Raw genomic sequence first — 19,602 nt, 5'->3', positions numbered from 1 at the left:
GTTTTCGGTAAATCATACTTCATTTCGGTAAATCATAAAGAAAAAGGATTAGAAATATTTAATAAGCATGAAAGTATGTAATCATCTGCATCGGGTGGCAAGTTTTCCGAAGAGACTTGCTAAATTAATCCATATAAGCGTATATGTCTTCTTCTTCTTCTTCCTCTTTATAAGCAATTCTGCTTGTTCATTGGTGGATTAATACCTCTATGGAAGGTTCTCACTCCATCTTTTGCGCAGTCGTCCGATACTTCTGCCGATTGGTGACTTATCTCTTGCTATTTTGATGACACAGGTCTCCTCCATTCTGCTTATGTGGTTATTCCATTCTTTTTTTCTATTTTGTGTCAATTCATTTATACACTCTACGTTACATTTTCTTCTAATGTCTTCACTTCTCTTTCGATCTCTCAGCGTATTTCCTGTAATTCTTCTCAGTACTCTCATCTCTGCTGTTTCTAGTAGCCTTTGCGTTGTGGCTGTATCGGGTCTTGTCTCTGAGACATATGTCATTATTGATCTTACACTGGTTTTATAAATTGTTGACTTCATCTCAGTGTTAATGTGGCTGTTTCACCATATAGTGTTATTAAGACATCCTGCCAGTCTATTTGCTTTTTGTACTTGATCTCTCACTTCTTTGTCCAGGTTTCCATAGCTAGACAGTGTAATTTCCAGGTATTTTATTTCCATTACTTGTTCAATATTAATGCCGTCAATTTCTATTTTACATCTGGTTGGTTCTTTGCTGACTACTATTGTTTTAGTTTTCTGAGATGAGATTGTTATATCATCTGAGATGAGATTGTCATATTGAATTCTTTTGCTCCTATGTTAAATTTGTAGACCAGTCTTTGCAGACTATCTTCATCTTAGACTATCAATATTACGTCGTCAGCTTAACAGAGTATTTTTATTTCTTTGTTTTCCATTCTGTATCCTCTTCCTTTGTTAACGCTTTTGATGGTTTCATCCATGATTAAATTAAAGAGCATGGCGCTCAATAAATCCCTTTATTGAGCTGCTTATTTCTATAGGTTCTGTACGTTGTCCATCTATTCTGACTTCCAGCTTGTTGTTTTAGTACATGTTTTTTATAGTTCTTATCATATTTAGGAGAACTTCTCTATTATACAGAAGATGGATTACGTCTTTGAATCTTGCTCTGTCAAACACTTTCTTTGGGTCAATCAGACACAGAAATGCTGGTCTATTATACTCTAGTGATTTCTTAGTAATTTGTTTTATAACAAATATTGCATCTGTACACTATCTTCCACTACGAAAACCATGTTGTTCATCTGCTAAACTTATTCTGTGATTATTAGCACTTTAGTAAAATTTAAGTTGTAAATTTTAGGTTAGTATTTAACAAGTTTATCGCTTGTAGTTTTCTGGATGTTTTTTATCTCCTTTTTTGAATAGTAGAATTAGTTCGCTCGTTCTCCATTCTCCCGGTATTTTATTGTGTTTTATAATTCTATTAATTAATGTTGTTAATTGTTTTGTCATTGCTGGTCCACAATATTTCAGTAATTCGTTTCATATCCCGCCTTTACCTGCTGCTTTTCTGTTCTTTAGGTTTTCAAGTATTTTCCGAACTTTCTGTACATTTATATTAAGTTCTTCATTTGTGGTAATTTCTGGTGTTTCCGGTTCTAGCGTCGTTTGTTCTTCCTCTGCATAGAGCTTTTTTAGGTAGTCAATCCACGTATCATTTTCTATGTGTTTTGGTTCTATTAGTTCCTTTACCTTCGTTCTTTGACCTCTTATGAAACGGCATATTTCCTTTTGCAGACCGTAAAAATCATGTTCCATTTCTTTCGAAAAACGTTCCCAGTGATAATTTTTTATTTTTCTTGCAAAAGCATGTGTTTCGTTTCTAATTGTCTTGTAATAATTATTGTATACCTCTTTTGTTTTGGTTGACATGTATTTCAGGTAAGCTTTTTTCTTTTCTTTATATTTTTCCTTCACTTCTGTACAAAACCATGGAGTTCTTCGCTTTGGGAAGCATTTATGTATTATAAAAAAATGTCGTACTGACTCCATACTGTTGACAGATATTCTTTAACTAGGAAAACCGCCTCCGGCCCATTATACCCATTAGTTGACAAATCATTCAAATTTACACCCACGACTTCCATTACAGGTAACATTATTGTAATAAATCTACAGTATATGTATTTAGTCTTGAAATATTGTAATTAAAAAAAAATATTTTCCAAAATAATCACAAAATTGTTGTCAATCATGTTTTACGACGAATTTTATTATTATACATGACTTTAGTATAAATCTATTTGGATTCTGTGCTTTACAATATGTTTTATTTTCTAATTGATGAAAAGTAAACCGTTCAAAAATGAACAATTACTAGACCTATTGAATGGCAAATGGTAGATGACAGTTCAAGATATCCAATTCAAACAAATTTCAAGAGCAGCTTACTAGAAAGCTTAATTCAAGCATTCAATTTTTTTTCAAAGGTCTGAACGACCCAAGTGGCCTTTCAACTTTTTAAAAATAGTAAAGTACCTGGAAAGAAAAGCAAAGATAAACTCAATATAAAAGACGGTGGTACTATCCTATCTACGGTTTCCTATCTACAGAGGAAATCAAACAGTTTGAACCTAAAACATTTGAATCCTAAAACGTTTGAGTGTCTTCTCCTGATGATGAACAATGGTATCTAAACTATGTATCTACACCTAAGGCATGAAAAAGGTCCCTTCCAGATGAAGAACAATAGCATCCAAACTATGTATCTACACCTAAGGCATGAAAAGGTCCCTTAATAAAGGTCCCTTTATTTTCAAACTTCTTTCCTAAAGTTTTTCCAAGTCTGTCAACACTAGTATCTTTAATAATATATATATATATATATATATATATATATATATATATATATATATATATATATATTTAAATATATATATATATATATTTAAATATATATATATATAAATATATATATATATATATATATATATATATATATATATATATATATAAAACAAATGAAAAAGGATCCTTTCCCAAGTTAATATGCTCCTTTTCTAACTTGGCTGCACCGTACTGAAGACGACCAATAGTCAGAAATATATCCGGTGGCCTTCCATCGATATACCATTTTTGGTTTTCTGTTTTGCGAGACATGCCATTACTTTTTACTTATATATATATATATATATATATATATATATATATATATATATATGTATATATATATAAGTAAAAAGTAATGGCATGTCTCGCAAAACAGAAAACCAAAAATGGTATATCGATGGAAGGCCACCGGATATATTTCTGACTATTGGTCGTCTTCAGTACGGTGCAGCCAAGTTAGAAAAGGAGCATATTAACTTGGGAAAGGATCCTTTTTCATTTGTTTTATATATATATATATATATATATATATATATATATATATATATATATATATATATATATATATATATATATGTATATATATGTATATATATAAATCTCGTGGTCTTGTTGGTCCAAATTAGGAGATACGATTTTCATTTGCTCCATGTACATCGTGACACAGTATACCATTATTGTGCGCATGGAAGTTTCACAACGAAGCATTAGCATATCTTCCGCATCAGATACTGATAGAAATAGGCAAATTTTATATATAAACTTAAAAATCAAAAATCGGTAAGACAGTTTCGAAACAAATTCAGATTTCTGCTTTAATCTGAACCTTCTAAAAATGCAAGGTATAACAGACGTTGATAAAGATGTTAATAGAGACATGGGGAATCTAAAATTTGCATTCCACGACATGTCTATCAACTACATAAGCAGAAATCCTTAACGAATTTGTTTCTTGTACTCATACAGAGTAGATCCGAATAAAATGAAAAAGACAGCAAATATTTGATTTCACGTACAAAGCGTCTATGTATCTGTTGATACGTATTTCTATGAGTTGAGAACGCCTATGAATAACTGTTCTGATGAGACTTATTAAGTCGAAATACGTATCAACAGATACATAGACGCTTTGTAGGACGCCGCCTGACTGACCTTAGTGCCGGATTCGTGCTTCGTACTCCCAGCGATAGTTCCCGAGGTACTTTAAAATGCCCTCTCAACCTAGTCTATGCCCAACGTCCACCTGCTTAAGCAGACAATCCTCTTTCATCCAGCAATCCGGAAGCGAAATGGACGCTGTAATTCCGGCATCACTTCCGAAGCACTACCTTCATTCATTCATTCTCCATTCATCCATATCCCACTTTTCTAGCTTCAACTTCCAGCATCTTCCCGTCTTACCTTTGCCGTTGGTCCAGCTGTCTTTCTTCCTCTTCTTTTTTCTTGATCACTGCACGGATATAGATATAGTGTACGCTAGTCCAACCTGCTTCATTTTTAATCATTCTCTCAATCATTTCTCTCACTGTAACAAAATTCACACCTGTCTCTCTTTCCATTCTGTTTCTTTCTACTATCCATCCTTTCCGAACCTAGAGAGGTAGACTCTAAAACACTCGTGTCCTGTGTAAATAATCAAGTCGCCTGTGGCCAACGTCCACCGAATCTCTTATGTTCGGGATCAGCAGTTTCGTCCACTGTGCCACATCCTCCGTGTTGTTCCATTCTTCTTGCCATCTTTAAATTGACCTTTCCCTTTCCTGTCTCCTCTCGGCCATAGTAAGGTTTGGGCCTCTTCTCTCATAGAGCTCTTTTCTTTCCACCGCCAAAACATGCAACGGAACACATCCAGTGATGGTCCACAAGGCTGCCGTAGACACAGTCCTGTAGACGCTAACCACTGACAGCATTTAGGTATGGATTTCATGATATTTACTTAACTCTGTTAAAAAAATTCAACATAATACCTATCATTCGTATAATAAATATACTCGTATAATAACCAAGCTTGTACCAGGATTTTCTTTCCTGTTTCAACACATTTTTCTACTATTTTTGCCCTGAATAAATTATTTTATAAAATGTAATAATTTTTTAGGTTATAAATTTGTAATTTTATCGACACATATATTTTTATTGTATTGTATCTTTGAACAGCAGCTAATAACCCTTCATGGTTGATCGGGCATTGTGAAAATAAAAGAAAACTTACAAAATATTAGTTTGTGGTTACACGAATCGAACTATGAACTGAGATTCACATTTGAAAGAATTGGTAGTGATTTTATTGCTATAGGAAACGATTTAAACTTCAAATATCGTTCGATAGCGTTCTATTCTCAAATATTTTTATCAGTGTTATCTGTAGTTAATAGGCTCCGCATTTTCCTTTGTCTGAGTTGGGGCTTAAACATGGCTTTAACTTGTGTTTTATTTGGTACTTCCAATTCTCCCATTTTACTTTATTTCGCTCGTTTGGGGATTTGCGGGGATTAGCAAATACTGTTTTCATGTATGTTGGTGACAGCGGAGAAATATACAAACGTGAGCGATTACGTCGGTTTCATTTATTCGATATTATTAAGTTAAACTTCTGTGATAGGCATCGAAACTAATGAAATTGTGGTTGATATGGTGTATAAGGATCCATTAAAATTTTATTAGACTAAACTAATTAACTCAAGGTAATTAAATATAAGCAAATTACAAGCTAATTAAATATATAGTTTAGGGTTAATGACAATCGAGAGTGCTTTAAATAAGTTAAAAATATATTTTAGATATAGGTTTAGAACTTTTGATGATCAATAGTTTTATATATATGTATTAGGTACTTAGTAGAATACTTTGAGACAGGTAATAGAGAAATATGTCGAGAAGAAAAGAGAGCTATATTTGGTATTAATAGATCTTGAGAAGGTGTACGATACAGTTCCTAAACAAGAGCTACGGAGTTGTATGAGGGAGCAATGGGTTTCTGACAAACATAAGGCTAGTGAAGGATATGTATCATCAATCAGCCAATCCCGTCCACTGCTGGACATAGGCCTCCCTCAGTTCTTTCCAGTGTTCTCTACACTGGGCCGCTTGTAGCCAGTTTCCCGCTACTCTTTTTATGTCGTCGGTCCATCTAGTCGGTGGTCGTCCTCGGCTTCTTTTATAATTTCTGGGCCTCCATTCCATAATTCGTCTTGTCCATCGTCCATCTTGTGTTCTGGCTAAGTGTCCTGCCCAGTTCCACTTAAGTCTCGTGGTTCTTTCGATGACGTCTTGAACTCCTGATCTTTGCCTGATTTGTCGGTTTGTTATGTGGTCTCGGAGGCTCACATTCAGCATTGCACGTTCCATGGCTCGTTGTGTAACTCTTAGTTTATTCGCAGATTTCTGCGTGAGTGTTAAAGTCTCTGCTCCATAAGTTTGTACAGGCAAAACACATTGGTTATAAACTTTTCGCTTGAGACACATGGGAATTGAACTTTTTAGAATATGGCTTAGTTTGCCAAATGCTGCCCATGTCAGGCCTATTCGCCTCTGTATTTCATTTGTTTGATTGTCTCTGTTTATTTTGATCTCGTGTCCCAGATATTTGTAAGTGTCTGTTTGTTGTATGGTATTATTGTCGATAGTTATATTTCCACTCATTACGAGATTTGTCATAAGTTTAGTTTTCTCAAAGTTTATCTTTAATCCTGCTCTTTCAGACAGACTTTTAAGCGAATGTAGCATAGAAACTGTATCCTGTAAGTTATCTGCGATTAATACGACATCATCTGCAAAGCTCAAATGATTTAATCTTTCTCCATCTATATTGATGCCCATATCTTGCCATTGGGTGTTCTTAAATATTGGCTCTAGAGCTGCCGTGAACAATTTTGGTGAAATATTGTCTCCTTGTCTTACTCCTCGACCCAAGCTGAATTTTTCTGTGTCTTCGTGTAGTCGTATACTTGATGTAGCGTTCTCGTAGATGTTTTTGATTAGTGACGTGTAACTGTAATCTATTCGGCTTTGATTTAGGGCTTCCAGTACGGTTTCAAACTCTACAGTATCAAAAGCCTTCTCGTAATCGACAAATGCAAGAACCAGTGGTATGTTGTACTCGATGCATTTTTCAATTAAGATCTTTATGGTGTGCAAATGGTCATTTGTGCCATATCCTCTCCTAAAGCCTGCCTGTTCTTTGGGCTGATAGAAATCAAGTTTAGGTGTTAGTCTCTTTGTTAAGATTTTCATAAAGAGTTTATACATATGTGTCAAGAGGCTGATGGGTCTATAATTTTCTAATTTAGTAATATCACCTTTTTTGTGTAACAAGACTATCACTGCATTGTTCCAGTCTTTAGGAATCGTACCCGCATGTAAGCATTTATTAAACAGTTCGCTTACTGATTTTAATAGAATTTCTCCTCCTGCTTTTATTGCCTCAATAACGAGTCCATCGTCACCAGGCGATCGATGGTTCTTCATTTCCTTTAAAGCTGATCTTACTTCTGACACAGTAATGGGTAAAAGTATTTCCGATCCCTGATTTATGAGAGTCTTTACTCGTGTCGGTAAATTTTCTTGTGGTCTTTGGCTGGTATAGAGGTCTTTATAAAACTCTCTAGTTATTTTCAGAATGTTTTGTTTATCTGTTGTTGCCTTTCCGTCTTTATCTTCTAGCTTGTATATTTCTTTTTTACTTTGTGTGAGTTCTCTTTTCATTATCTTTAAACCTTTGTTCTTTTCTACTGTTTGAGTAATTACATTAGTATTATATCTTCTTATATCTCTTCTAATATCCGCTGAAATTCTTTTATTTAGTTTTCTATATTCTTCTTTGTTTCCCTTTTCTTTCTCGCTTAGGTTTCGTCGTATTTCCATGAGAGCTTTTGTGTCTTTGCTAATATTTTCACTTTTGGTGTAATTTTTCTTGCAAAATTTGAGTTGTGCGTTTCTAACCGAGTCTGTAATTAATTTATTATGATCGTCGATACTTAGAGGTTTGGGATTATTACTCTGTAAAGTTTCTGCTATATTTTTTATGTACGCTTCTGGCTGATTTGGTGAATTCCAAACTATGCGTTTGCCACTGTTTATCATCTTTGCTCTTTCTTTTTGTAGGTTTATCGTTATTCTAGCTCTTACTGGTCTGTGGTCGCTTCCTACTGATAGTTTATTAAGTACAGTGACATCTTGAATAATTTGCTTTTTGTCTGTTATTATATAATCATATTCGCTCTTAGTTCTTCCATCTGGACTAACCCACGTCCATTTTCTACTCTGTTTCTTCTTAAAAAAGGTGTTCATTGCATACAGTTTGTGTTGCAGTAGAAAGTTGGTAAGTATTTCGCCTCTTTCGTTTCTTACTCCGATTCCAAAATCTCCGATTGCTACTTCTTGTTCGTCCTTTTTCCTTCCGAGTTTCCCGTTAAAATCTCCCATTATCAGATTGTAATGGGCCGGTTCCTGCTTTTTTGCTCTTTCGATTTCCTCATAGAAGGCTTCAACAATCTCATCTTCGTAATCGCTGGTGGGGGCGTATACCTGGATTATTTTCAGATTGTATCTCTTATTTAGTCTTAGATTTATATACATAACTCTTGGGGAAATGCAGCCAATGCTCTGTATCATTTTCTGTAATTTTTTGTGTACTAATAAACCTACTCCTCCAGTTGTCGATTCTGTTTCCCCATTATAGTGGAATATGTTGCCTGATTTTAGTTTGACCTGATCTTCACCTCTTCTTTTGACTTCGCTAATTCCTATAATATCCCATTTCACATGTCTGAGTTCTTCCTCCAGTTCCGTCAGTTTTTCATCTTTGGATAAGGTTCTTACATTATACGTAATTATGTGCAGCGTTCGTCGTTCTTGGTAGCCTCTTACATCCCGGAGATTCTTTGCACCCTCTGCCCGCTTTCCGTGAATCCTACCGCTACCTTGGTTGGGAACTAGCGAGCTGCCGGGGACTGAGGGCCCTTTTCTTGAATGTCTATTCATGCTGAGGGGTTTTGGCATTTAAACACCACGCTTGCCAGGCGGGTTGGTGAGTTGGTTTGGGAAATTGGTAGGATAGTAGGTATTGGGTAGGAATGGGTTTAGGACATGATTTCTCTCCATAGGAGTTGAGAGACAATCAAGGCTCGCGTAGGGCAGGGTCGCATCCCTGAAGTAAGTCTATCCTCCACTGGGATTGTGGAGGAGTACTTACCCGCTACCCAAGGATATGTATAAGGGAGCGCATATACACCAAAGTAAGCACTTGTCTTGGATTGACCGAAAGTTATCCAGTGAACGTTGGTTTGCGTCAAGGCTCTTCACTGAGTCCTTACCTGTTTAATCTTGTTATGGATGTACTAACAGCGTGGTAAGGTTGGGGGCTCCTTGGTCAGTGCTCCTTGCTGATATCTTATTAGTGGAGGAGAGCAAAGAAATGTTGGAAGAGAAGTTGGAGAGTTATAGAAGGGATATTGAAGAGGGATTACGTAAGGTTACCAGTTTGAAAACGGAGTATATATGGTTGGGAGGAACAGGTTTTTCCATAAATATATCTGATAGTAAAGGAGATAATGAAGAGTCCATCATCATTAACTTGTATGCGTCCACTTCTGGACATAGGTCTCCCTCAGCTCTTTCCATATGTCTTTGTCTTCATTGCAGATCTAATGATTTTTCAACATGGATGATGCAGCCAATGTTAGTAGAGTTGTTTGATATTATCAAATAAGCAGTAGCAAAAAGAACTCACAGAATTGCAAAATGATAACTCAGTTAAAACTTTATTGTACTTAACTGTGAGGAAACAGAAATTAAATACCCAAATTCAACCAAATGTGCAAGATACTGTTTCTATCTTCATATCTAGCTGAATTTGGATTTAGTGCTGTAAATGACTTACTTACTAGTAAAAAAAAGAAATCAACTGGATATAACACTGCGGGGACTTGAGACTGTTTTGTTCATCTATCAATTTCGTTTTCTTTCGTCGTTAGATTAGAGTAGAGAATTAAGAATGAATGTGATATTTTCTGTAGAAGCAGATGATAATTTCACATACAACTTGCTTTATGACCAATGGTGTAGGTTCAAAAAAATTGCTATATCAATAAGAATAGAATAATTAATAGAAAACAAATTACAAACTACAATACAAATTCCAAATTTAATATTTACAAATTTTATTTTATTAATGCCACATCAATACGAAAAAAATATTACTGGTTGTTTACATGAAGACACACTTTACAGTTACGATCATTCAAAATTTTTTGAAAACGATTTCCCGATAGGAAATCGGAAAAAATGTACAATGTAATTCTCATTCAAAGCAGTAATTGTAGTTTAATCTGACATAAAATAATATCTAAGACAAACTTTTGTGTAGATATAATATAAAAAGAATTATTTTATTTTTATTTTATAATTATTAACATAATTTTAAAAGCGTGTTTTAAGCAATAAATCGCAACGGCAGCGTGGCCGAGCGGTCTAAGGCGCTGGTTTTAGGCACCAGTCCGAAAGGGCGTGGGTTCGAATCCCACCGCTGTCACACTTTTTTTTTTAATTTCAGTTTTTTTTCTCAGATATTATATCTGGTTCGATATAAATATACAACAAATCTTTTAATCTATTTGATTTCTATAAATAGAATATTTTATTCATTCGAAGAGTACAAATTATAGAGATTTGCATTACAGAACGACTTAAAAAGGGTTTGAAACTGTTTTCTCGTGGCATGTCAAGTTTGTCACATGTCAAATTAATATATTGTTTATGTGGGATTAAGGCACAATAAATTGTAATGAAAATTACATTTTATAACAGCTGATTGACGTTTCTATTTCCACTCCGGAAATCGTTTTGAAAAAAGATTGTTTTGAAAAACAACTTTTTGAGAGAAGTTTCTTGGCGAATATAAAAGTAATTTTAGGTTCTGTTCGACCAATAACTGGCCTGATTTTTATGCTAAGGTAAGTATTGGAAATAAACCAACGGGTTGAATATCGATACAAAGCCATGGACGAATTTTATATCTCCGAAAAAATAATAAGACTGCAATACTGCAGTGCTTAAAGTTTTTTGCAAAGTAGAAGTACAGGACGAATAAACACAGGCGTTGTTACGCGAAACATATCGAACTGCGACAAGGAGATGCGCTGTATCTTCCTTTTAACATAGTTCTGGAACAGGCAATAAGAGGCGCCAAAATATGCAGACAGAGGAAATATCTTTAATAAATTATCACACATGCCCGCCCGGATGATCTAGACCTAATCGCTCGTACAATACTCATTTAGAAGAAATGTATACCACTTTATCAAATGCCTTAAAAATATTTATTTTAGGCAAGTAAACACATCAAAAGAAGAAACTTGACTGGCATCGCCATATTCTTCTTCTTCTTCTTTTGGTATTATAACCCTGGATGGGTCCCGTCTGTCTGAATATGTCGTTCCATTAAGACTTCTCTTGTGCCCTTCTCCTCCGTTGTCTTACGTTCATAATTTTCAGATCGTCTTTTACTTCATCTAACCATCTCGTTCTGGGTCTTCCTTTCTTTAGTTTTCCTGTCGGCTTTCACTGAAAAAGGTAATGAGAAAAGTATATGGTGTGGTGCAAGAAAAGGACGGTAGTTGGAGAATCAGAAGAAACTACGAGATTATTAAATGAAATGAAGTGCACGGTATTGTATGATTTGTAAAAAGTCAGAGGCTGTCATGTCTGGGACGTGTATTGTCCAGAGAGATGAAGATGTAAAAGTGCTGACATATGGATCGAAAAGTGCTGACATTGACAAGGTAGATGAAAACCTCCTGCTGATGTTTGATAATTAATATGAGCTTTTCTGATCCGTTTCTCTCAGGGGTTTTTTTTGTTTTCTTGTTCTCTATCGTCTTTATTCACAGGTTGTTGTGTGATTTTGGTCCACTAGTGATTAAGTTCCATTCCTTTATATTTTCTATTTTTGTTCTCTAGTTAGATATTTTTATTCTCTTGATATCTTCTCTGACCTGATTTTTCCATCTGCACTTTGGTCTGCCTGTAGGTCTTGTATTTATAGGTTTCTACTCAAACCCGGCAACTGTGTTGTGGGGTGAAAATCACCAACGCCGTTCATTAGCGCTTATTAAAATAGTGGAAACATCGCCAGATTCTTCTAGCGCCACCAGTACCTTCCCATAATATACCAGACCTTGTATTGTCCTATAAATTTCTGTATATAAATAAGATTTGAATGAGTGGTTACGCGTTCTTTGGACTTATGCGTGATTTTGATCCCACCACATAGTTGAAGTTCAGTAATATTTCCTACTAATACTACCGCAATTTATTTTGATTTTTTTCAATATCAATATTATTATTTAAATAATGTCCAATATATAGTAGCTAGAAGATAAAAGTAGTCTATCGGTTTACCTTCATGGGGTGCGCCTACGTTCAATCTTGGTTGTCCAGTGAACTGGATCCTTTGAAGATTAGGTGGATTCTCCGCCCATTGCAAAGTTGTCTGCAGTACTTGCGGTTCTTCAGGAATCATAGGTTCGATTTCTGGTTCAGGGATGTCTTCTGCAAATCCTTCCGCCAAATTTCCAGCACCACTCCACTCATTACCAGAATCTTCAAGTGGTTCATTAACTGACTTTGAACAGAATGCTAATTGAAGCATTTTCTCCTGAGTTAGGTTCTTAAAATTTTAAATTCTTGGCCTCTGTGACTTAGATTATCCCAGACTAAAATTATTCGCCTTTTTGATACTATTACAACTTCTAAAACAGAACGTATGCAACATGCCTCTACTGTAAATAGACCTTAACTAAAGTGTCCAAGGGCCAAGCTCGTAATATTTCATTTAATAACAAAATACCACCGTCGACACCCGTGATGGAACCCGTGTGCTGACACACTGTCGGCGGGCGTGGACGTTGAATGAGTTAACTTCATTCGGTCCTGTTGTTTTTCCTGATTTCAACTTTTTCACTCTTCTAATAATTTCCTTATATATGGAAGTGATTTGTTCTTCATCTTTTTCATCCCTTATCTCTACTTCTCCAATGTTCCTGCATTGCTTGATTTTGTACAAGTTACAGAAATGCTTTCCCTAGTTTCCTTTACTTATTTTAGGTTTTACTAGTGTTTTTTTGTTACATTGTTTTTTAACAGTTCATACAGTTTTTTGTTGTCTTTGTTATTTCCTCCTATTGCTTCCATTTGCTCTTTAATCCATTCTAATTTTTTCTTTTTATATAGTTTTGCTGCTTCCTGTTTCTTCCTTTTGTATTCATTGATATTTTCATCTCTTCCAATTTTTATCCATGTCATCCGTGCTTGTTTCTTGGACGCTTTCATGCAGACGCAAGAAGTTTGCCTAAATAGAGCACACATATACAACAACACCCAAAACACACAAGATGACATAAAGCGAATGGCCACATTATGATCTGTCAAATTAAAAAAAGAAATGATTTAATATGCGCCAACATTAATAAGCAAAATTTAGTGAAGGCTACTACATCATAATTGTAAATACATATTGAGAGGAAGGTACATGAAAAAAAATACATATTAGTAAAATAAATCATGAGAATTCCATTTGTGACACTCGCTAAATGAAATTCCTACCGGAAGAGGCACTCCCGAAGCGAAACAAAATATATAATCAATTTGAGTTCATCATTCATATTACCACTCTGTATTCATTCTCCTTTGAGACCAGACCCCAATTAGGTGCTACACAGATACACATCTGTTGTGTTTCCAGCTGAGCGATGCTAAACTGATTGTGAACTTGTAGAGACCTAGTTATTGGAGAAACTAACTAAGAAAACTTCAGACCGACCGACTAAGTTTGCCCCTTCTGCCACGATTCGCTGCTTCCTCTCTCTCTATAATTTCAATGAATTGTTGGCTCAATAGTTATCCCTTTGATTCCGCCGAGTTTCAATCAGATTATCCTGAAGCGATCCCTTATTTAATTAACCAGCAACGTTCTTGACAAACATATCATCAAGATCATTATTTGTGTAAATACCTTCCGGTTTCTTGTGTTATTTTCAATTTAATTTAATTTAAAAACAAGAAAATAATTTGAAATTCAGAAAAAAATATATTTAGTATCGAAAAATTATTATACTTTGTTTTTTAAATTTTTTTTACAAATATTAATAGATTGCATCAGTCTGAAACACTTCGTACCTTTTGAACGAGGCTTCTAAATTCATATATTTAGTTTCATTACAATACTAAAATACAGGGTGTGCAATTTAAGAAATCTTAGAAAATACTCATTCCAAGTTTCGATCAATCATATGTATACCAAAACAGAAATATTTCGATAGGTATGTTAATAATTTTGGACAATGGTAGGCTATAGTAAAAATCGTTTGAATATATTGCAAAGACGAGAACATCGAGAAAAGTCCAGTAATGTAAAAATATAATATAGGATGCTCCGTTAACCATTAAAACAGATTTGTTCTACCCTGTCAATATGGGTGGCCCTGTATTTGCCAACTTTTTAAAACCTACAATGACATCCACTCTCATAATATTCATCTATTATTATGGGACACTTTCGATCGTCTTTCTCACCAAAAAGGCAACACATTTCTGATCCACAAACAACAAAACTCAAACCCAAAAACGCAAACTGGACCAACTTATCTGTCAGCAAAATCCACAGCCCATTTCGAATCAAAAACCTTCTACTGTTATACGAAATTTCTCAGATATTCATATATCCGATTCAGCTACCAAAGCTCTGCCAAAAGGCTTCAATTTTTCTGTCACTTCTCTTTTCATTCTAACTGAGAAAATTATTTGTCAAACTAAAGAAGCTATTGCTTATCTTCCCTGCGACCAAGCCGAAGTTACCAGACTCGAAGATGTCGCCAGAATTATCCGTAGGTACTTCCAAACCCCCACCATCAAATATGAGTACTTCAAAAAGACGTGCCCTCAAAGAATTTGATAACAACCCTGACATTGTCATGCTTCCGGCCGACAAAGGTAATGCCACCGTCATTCGCAACTTTTCTAATTATTTCGACAAAATGTTCGAACTTCTCAATTCTACAAAATACAAAAGCGTCCAAAAATGACCAAATCCCTCATAAATAAGTCCACTATACCTCGAGACATCAAAAAATCTCTTATACCCAGAAAAATTCATACCGAATTCCAAGAATATACAGCCTGCTAAAAATCCATAAGCCTTATGTCCCCCCAAGACCCATCATCAGTGCATACAACTGCTCCACTCAGAAATTGGCAAAACATCTCGCCTTATCCTTACAACCATTAGCTGAAAACGCCTCGTTATGTGTCAGAAATTTGTTCCATTTCATTGATCTTCCGAAAAACACTTCTATTTCACCCTTAGATATACTAGTTAGTATTGACATTGTTTTTTTATCATTAACATTCCTATGGATGAAACCCTTTTCATCTTGGACTCACATAAAACATCAAAGCTCCCAAGACACATTGTTCTTATAAAAGACTGAATGTCTTATACAAACTTTTCATTCTAAAATCATTTCTATTGTCAATTCAAAGGTGCTCCAATGAGACCTCTCTCTCTCTCTCTCTCCTGTAATAGCTGATATCTATATGGAACATTTCGAAACAACAGCCTTGTCCTATTAAATCTCAAACCCACCTACTAGTTACGGTGCATTGATGATACCTTTGTCATTTGGCCTCATAGTAAAGACACATTAGATATCTTCTTCTCATCATCCTTCTTTTCATTAGACATCCCAATATTCAATTGTCGATGAAAGTTGAGTCTGAAGCGTCCTTGCTATTCCTTGATGTTCTTATTTAGAAACACCTACCTCACAGTTTTTCTTATTCCGTGTACCGGAAACGATCCATACAAACCGTTATCTCAATGCAATGTCACATCATCACCCCGGCCAACTCCTATCAACGACAATCACGGATCATCCGAAATGAATTCAATAAGGCAAACACTTACAAAATGGCTACCACGAAATCTAAATCAATATGAGCATTCAAAAACATCTAAACCTCATTCCATTCAAAAAAGAAATCTTGCCGCCTGATCAACCCAAAATCTTTCTACCTTTTATCAAAGGTAACAAGATCAGTAGAACTCTTAACCATCTAACCATCAAAACCATCTTCACTACTCACTCCAAATTGTCCAATTTCGTTCGACCCGTAAAGACCAAATCCCCAATGAAGACCAGAATGTCTATGTGATACCTTGTTCCAGTTGCCCACGAACATACATGGGACAGACAAATTGACGAATTCACAACCGTATTTATGAACATTATATATCTGCAAAACATTCCGATACTACTTCAGCCCTAGCCCAACATCATATTCAGACAGATCATAAAATAGATTTCGAAAAAGCAAAAACCATCGCTTCTATCCGCTCCTTAAAATCGATTATTATTCCAAAAAAATTATTTAATATTGGTATTACAAAAAAGCTATACAATTAACTTCCTAAACTATTTCAACCCCCGCTAAATGAGCTGAACGAACTGCTTCAGTCTAATTTGATACTGTAATAGAGTCTTTTAGAAATAATTTTTGTTCCAAAGGTAAAGAATGCAATACTTACATTGTCAATAATTTTGTTAACCATAGTTCAACGTTTAAAATATGTAACATCTCAGTTAAGATACCTATAGCGTAAGCAAGACGTTTTGGAGGTCCAGAGCAAGGACCATCTTCAACGACTACTTTGGAACTCTATACATCACTTGCATACCACATTATTTAAACAAGCATTACGAAGGATGAATAAGTTTAATACAAAAGGTGAAAGAAATAATAAGTTAGACTTACTCACAATCAATTTAATTTAACTAATCGGACGACCGGTTTCGCTTTCTACAATATGCAAAGCATCTTCAGGTCACGATACAAAGTTAAAATGCTGAAAACAATAATCCCATATTAGGGTGTTGTCTAATAAAGATAAAAACATAGGTAGGTGATACAAATTATATAAATTACAGTAATTATGCCAATATTACATGTCTGTGGTTTTATAAATGAATAAAATAATAATAATAAAATGTTTAAGCAGACAAGGTAAGACCCACAAATTGGTAACATCGTCTATTAAACTGTAATGAATCAATAAATAAATGAACAACTAAATAAACATTACTTACATGCCGGTACTCTATTAATTGATGGTTGAAAGAACATGGTTCAAACTATCTTGGATTGTTGATTGGAGAACTCAGGTTAACTATTGTAATTGTTTAACAGTAAACTGGGAAGTTCTTGAGGAGACAGATTTTATCCAATGAAGTAGAGATAAGTGGAATGTATTGTTTGTTTTATGAAAGTAATGTTCTATACCATTAATTTATTTAAAGTTATTTAAGTTTATTATGGAGATATATTTATGAAATATGTGTTATTTATTGAGATTTTATGTTTTGTTCTGTAAGGTGACAGTTGTAAGACAATGAATAGGAATGGATGTATAGATTGTGTGGGTGTGCAATTGTATAAACTTGAAGTTATCAAAATTTCTTTGATAAATTTGTTGCAATAACTGGCAAATTATTGTAAAGTCGAAAGCTTTTAAGTTAAAATTAAATTAAGACACTTTTACACACACAGAAACACACAGAAAACACTTTAAAAACGGGGGACGAAACAAAAATTTAATTAAAAATAAAAGGAGAGGATTTCCAAAGAACTACATTTCTTATTAGGAGACAATGAGTTTTTTATGTGCTGTTTATCAGATTTTAGAGGTAAACTTGACAAATGTAGGTTAAAGTGTGACAGTTCTTCTTCTATTTTAAATGCTGTAAGTTAAGTTATCCAGTTTATGAAACAAGCTGATATTAATAAAATCTAAATTATTTTAATTTTAGATATCAAAGTTATTTGATGTGTTAATATTGGCATACTTTAACAAACTTTAAATAATTGATTTCAATGTAACAATATAAATAATTGTAATACTTATGCTATGATAACTAACTCAGCTAAGTCAAAGTTACAGAACAAACTTAAGTGATTATTTGTTAATTAAATTAAAATATGTACATTTGTATTGAAAATGTATAATGTATAACTAAATTACAAACTTTCTTTGAAAATAATTGTTGGTGTGAGTCATCTGTCATGGTGTGTATAAGTATTTTAAATATTTATTCAAATTCTGATATGTTAATATGGAACTGAAAATAATAAGCAAATAAACCATTGTTGATAAAATTATTTATAAATTAAAGAAAATTAAAGAAATTGACTGAAAATTAAGTATTCAAAGGTTAGTTGGTAATTTTTATATCTGACAGTTGGGACCGGAAATTGGTTATACCAACAGGTAAAAGGTTCACTATTTAAACCGGTGTAAAGTAAAATTATTCTTATTTCAATTTTCCAATACCATGAAGAGGTATCCTCACACCGACACGAACATTGGTGAGTTTGTACAATAATTTCTGTGACACTTTAACAATTTTAAATTTAAAACAGTTTATAGTTAAAATATAATATTTCTATTAGAAAATGTAGATTTGCTAATTATTAGTATTAACAAAATTCTATTTAATTAATACTGCCAGTCTGAACGAATTTACCATGTTGTGTTGGGAACAATCAAACCACGTGTTAATTTGAATTTAAAAATTTTGTAAAATGAGTATATGTCGCAACCGGATGGGGTGTAATAATAACAATAATAACAACAATAATAACAATAATAACTTTGGGTTAAATAAGTTGAGGAGAAGTTTAATACAATTTTAATGGAATCTACGATGTACATTAACGGCGTTTTTAATACAAAAGATTGTTAACGAATCTGAGAATCCCGTAAAAGTAACATCATAATCTTGGCCTGTATTTTTCTTTTTTATTCGTACTGATTAGAATAAATATGAATTTTAGCAAGAACCGCGATATTAATATTTTAGGTTTAATCTGTATTATCATCGTCTCGCTTAACTTTTCCGTATAAAATAAATGATTGTCTGGAATAAGTTTAAGTAAGGACGACAATTTATGAAAACTTGACGTGAATAAGAATCGCTAGGGTTGGGGTAAAAGACCTCGCATAGACGTCTGTGTAATTTTCTCAAGGGAAATACTCGTATTTTATACTTAGAGCAACAGGTGCTTTAATACATATATAAGCTAAAAAGAATATTTTTATTATTGCATAACATGCAAACATATTGGAAAATCTTTAGAATTAATAAATTGCAATATATTGTAATTTATATGAAAGATACAAAAAAAATGTGTGAAGATAAAAACTACTAGTCGATGTAACAACGAGTAGAGAGGGATAAAGCAAAGTCAAAACTCGCCCAGACTGCTGGGTTTTACCTGGTTTGGACACACTCAGGTCTTAAACTACAGAAATGTCGGTTACAGGAATATTGAGTAGTGTTAAAAATTTAAACCTTTGGGGGGCCACACCAGTATGGTGTTTCAGTATCCACCCCTAAACCGAAATTGTAAGCCACTGGAGAAGTTGTCCACGTGGCAAGAAAACTTACGGCTTACTATACACGTCACGTCAAACGAAGAAACAAAAATGGTCGAAACCATTGACCATTACAGTGAGTATTAATCTTTAGATTACTAACAAACGAGTCTAGATTTTAGGAAATTGTCGTTGTCTTTCGGGTCGTTGGTGCATGCTCGATCGATCATATTGATATAACTTGCGACGATTGACGAGTACTACCAGCCAAGAGGGTGTTTTATTTT

General features: G+C 34.2%; 1 protein-coding gene and 1 non-coding gene across 2 annotated transcripts in view; one reads left to right on the top strand and one right to left on the bottom strand.

Moving 5' to 3' along the window:
- Window positions 1–19,602, bottom strand: part of oaf (BRICHOS-like domain-containing protein out at first) — a 788,141-nt gene that overhangs the window by 161,624 nt on the left and 606,915 nt on the right. The gene's annotated exons all lie outside the window — the stretch shown is intronic.
- TRNAL-UAG (transfer RNA leucine (anticodon UAG)) lies at window positions 10,341–10,420 on the top strand. Its single transcript has one exon. It is a non-coding gene; the product is annotated as a tRNA-Leu (tRNA).

The sequence above is a fragment of the Diabrotica undecimpunctata genome, chromosome 2, assembly GCF_040954645.1.
Source record: "Diabrotica undecimpunctata isolate CICGRU chromosome 2, icDiaUnde3, whole genome shotgun sequence".
Classification (NCBI taxonomy): Eukaryota; Metazoa; Arthropoda; class Insecta; order Coleoptera; family Chrysomelidae; genus Diabrotica; species Diabrotica undecimpunctata.
Note: the sequence above shows the minus strand (reverse complement) of the source record. Positions and strands in the feature narration are given on the sequence as shown.